The sequence below is a fragment of the Cicer arietinum genome, chromosome 7, assembly GCF_000331145.2.
Source record: "Cicer arietinum cultivar CDC Frontier isolate Library 1 chromosome 7, Cicar.CDCFrontier_v2.0, whole genome shotgun sequence".
Classification (NCBI taxonomy): domain Eukaryota; kingdom Viridiplantae; phylum Streptophyta; class Magnoliopsida; order Fabales; family Fabaceae; genus Cicer; species Cicer arietinum.
The window spans coordinates 47151246-47155724 of record NC_021166.2 but is presented as its reverse complement, the minus strand read 5'-3'; positions in this window follow the sequence as shown (position 1 = coordinate 47155724).

The window sequence follows — 4479 nt, the reverse complement described above, 5'->3', positions numbered from 1 at the left end:
TTTTTTTTGTTTTTATTTCGTTGATTAAGTAGGAATTTGTCGTAATTTTACATTGCGTTTTGTTTTAGTGCAGTGCTTAATTTTGGTGAAAAATCAACATGACATATGTGGAGTATTTCAGCCATATCTGGAGTTCTAGATGTCCAATTAGTGTCACTCCAAGTGCTAATGAAAGCTAAGATCCATATCTACAACTTTCATGAAGACACCGGGACCACATTTAGACGCAAAAGATGAGGAAAAATGCAAAATACATCAGACAGCATATGAAGTGCGCCTGGAGCGCGTCCTGTAGCGCTTGGAGCACATTTCGCAGGATTGGACTCTGCCAACGCGCGCCTGGAGCGCGTTTTTCTGCGCCTGGGGCGCGCGGCGCGCACCAGCAACCATAAAAACGCGGATTTTTACTGTTTTAGGGATCTTTTTGACTATTGGGAACTTGAGAGACTTGTGCCCTAGCATAGAAACTCAAAGACGACCGTTTCTAACGCCATTGAAGCAGTTTTATCAAGAATCATCCATGAATCATTCTTGTAATTCTTCTTTAATCCTTATCTTTTGTATCTCTGTCATGAGTAACTAAACCCTATTTGTTAGGGATGAGTGTAACCAGATGAAACCCTTATTTTTCTGATTTGATTTCTAGTTATATGAATGAGTTTATTGAATTGTTTTTCTCATCTCTGTGCTTAATGCTTTTTATTGCTTGATCAACATTAAAATGTTCTACGATTTGTATTTTGAAACGGAAGTGGACTTTACGAATGCTTGAGATGAGAAATTCATGAATTTGTAGTCTAGGGATAGATGCAGGTCATGAAACCAATTAAATTAGTTGCAAAGCAATAATTTACAAGAGAATTTCTATACGGTAATGCTTAATTCTAATCTTAAATCCACTAAGGAATTAGGGGTTACTTTGGAATTAAAGGTTCTGTCACTAAGACATTAGGGCAAGAATAATAAAGAGAATTCGGTAATAATTCAATAAAGGAATTCAGTAACTAGGATCAAATTAGACACCAAGGTTGGATTCGAAGTGAAACTCATCCCTGGCATTTTTCTCATTATAAAAGATCAATTTTATTATTGTTGTTAATTTCAAACATTATTTCAATCAACTTGGGAACCTTTTTGTTCAATTCTAGTAATCAAATATAATTCAATAGTAAAACGCAATCATTGAGTTCGACACTCGGTACTGCCGTTTTATTATTACTTGCAACAATTCAGTACACTTGCTGAAACGCTATCAGTAATCCAGGTTGGGTAAACTAGGATATATCTCTATGTGATATCTCTTCCCTTACCTCTATTTATTTCTAGTCTTTTGATTATCAAATTAAATAGATAAGTTAAATTGTGTGTTTTTCACTAACCAAAAAAGTTCTTCGTGTTCTATTTTCATAACCAAGATTAATTTTGAGTTAAATTCTTTAAGTTTTAACAAGAAATATAAAATGATGACATGAAAATTCAAACCCCTCTTTTTTGTGATTGACATTGCGAATTCAATTACTAGAAGCATATACTATTTTTTTCTTGCAAATATGTATTTTTTACTATTACTATTTTATCTTGGAAAGTAAAAAATTAATAATAAATACATTTATATATAATGAACAATTTAGTAATAACAACACACAAAATGTACACATTAAATCAATAATTTTTAAATCATTAATATATGTAAAACACTCCTATAGATACTTAAAAAAGATGTAAGAAGTATTAATTGTTATTTATTTTGTTCAATATATTCTAACAAAAAAATAATTATTTCATAATATAATAGACAAAGATAAATTATGTCTCTCTTTTATCATAAAAAATATTATATTCTATTTTTTTTACAATATTTTCTAATATAATGTTATATGAATTCCGATTAACTTGAAAATTTCGAAACTTCTAGTTAAATTCTGATTTCAATCATAATAAACAAAATTCAAACCCAACAAAATTAATCAACTCATATATTATTTTAATTTTTTGAGTTAGTTTGAATATGTATTCATAGAAAATTTCAAGTCATTGTGAGACACCCTAAACCCCAAAATAACATTTATAATAATATATACTAAATTATTTGAAGAAAACCTACAGCGGATAAAGAAAATATGTTAAAGAGAATAAAAACATTAATATTTAATTTAGGATATCACGTTTCTCTAAATACACATGTAACATTTCAACTTTTTTTTTCAATTAAAATAGTAAAATATCAATGAATTTGATTCAACTAGAATTTCTTGATTTAATTCACAAGACTTACTCGTACTAAGTTTTCATATAAAAAGTCATTTATAACAACATAAGTAAAATACACATTACAACTCTTAATTCCCAGTATCACCTATCAGAGTGGGGTTTCTCCCAAACTTGAACTTCGAGATTCATTAACCTGTAATAACTGCAATTTCGCAAATGCAGGGCCAAGTCAGTCAAACACAAACAACGAAGGAGGTGAGTTTTGAAATCATGTTGATAGTACAATCTTGCCTTAGGGCTCGACAGCAGACCGCCACGGTCAGGCTCATTCAGTTGTACTTCCCCGGAATCACTAGGCTTGTCAGGCCCTACCTATATGATGACAAAATAATCTCCACTTCACAAATTCACAATATTTATTTTCTCCCCTCGTTGGTATATGATACTCCGTTAATACCGTCATCTCAGACACAAATTGAAATCACAATATTCTCATCACAATTTATAACATCACTATAATGAATCACACATCATCATATTAACTCATCACAATTTATAGAATCACTATCATCAATCATACAGCAACAGATATATTCATCACAAATTTATCACATCACCATTATTAATCATACATTATCATCATTACATATAATTATCACAACACATCTATTTTTTATTATAACATCATTTAAACTCTTCTAACCAAACATATGCATAAAATTAATTCAACAACCAATATCACAATAATATCACACACCACACATTTAAAGAAATTAAATCAAATATCACAATAATATCAAATGTCACACATTTAACGAAATTAAATCAAATATCAAAATAATATCAAATGCCACACATTTAACAAAATTAAATCAAATATCACAATCATATCAAATGCCACACATTCAAACAAATTAAATCAATCAACACCCTACAAATATTTCTATTCTATATTTTAATCTCACAATTTCCATATTTTCACATTAATTAATTTATCCCTCAAAGGGCTACTGCCATACGTAGCGAGCCCCGGATGAATCATTGGGAAATACGGTTTTTCTGTTCATCTCACAATATATTACACTCATGAATTCAAACGCTCTCTCACCTCTTACCTTATTTTGACGTTTTCACACACCAATAGGATTCCACAAGCAAACAGCCTTTCTTCATTGACTCTTTGTCCATCAATCGATCTAAGTCGACAGTTTATGGGTAAATGTTAAAAATAAACTATGAGGAGATACTCTATAAACTAAATTCGAAATTCGGTCAAAGAAAATTACCATAAATCAGAAAACCAATCAGTGGATAATATAGCCACTTTTCACACGGTCGTTTTGGCGTTGGTTTCACTCAAATCGGACTTACGGTGAAGGAGAACGGTGCAAAATAACAAATTCTACAAATGGAGAAGTCGGGTATTTTAGAGAGAAATTGGGGTTGTTAAAAATCTGGAAAAGTATGTTTAGTTGACTAACTAAATGTATAAAATAACATACTGAAACTTCGACGGAAACGGAGAAACTTTTCTGAAACAATTATCGATCATCGGTATCAATTTCTTCAATTTTTCCTTCAATTCCCCCAAGGAGCGGCAAGATGCTATTACTACTTTAGGCAATTACTATTTTATAGTAAGCAGGGAACAAGGATTTCATTTTGGCAGGCGGCAGATAGGAAAGCAATAAGCAAAACCTAATAATAAGCTAATATATATATTATTAAGATTTGTTATCAGACCATGCCTTCATGTACCAATCAGCTTCTACAAGTTAGCGTGTCTTATACATTTTAATCTATCATTATTTATTTATTTATTTTTAAAATATATTAATAATCAAAACTCTCTCATTCAAAATAATTATTATAATTATTACTATAATATTTTAAAAAATAAACTCATAAAAATATTACTATTTTTATATAATAGTAAAACGATAAAATAAATAAATATAACATCAATAATTTTTATTAATTACCAAATCACAACAAATATTTATAAAATCATCATGTCATAGGAAATATATAAAAGTAAAGGAAATCAACCACAATATTAGTAATATCTAAAGATAATTATTTATAAAATAAATAACTTAAAATGGAAAATAGTTATAACTAAATGAAATATAAAATAATAGTTATAACTAAATTTATCACCATATATTATAACTAAATTTATCAACATATATTATAAAATAATTTTAACATCAAGTTAATTATTAAAATTCTATTTAATTAATAAAATAGTTTATTATAAAATTTGGG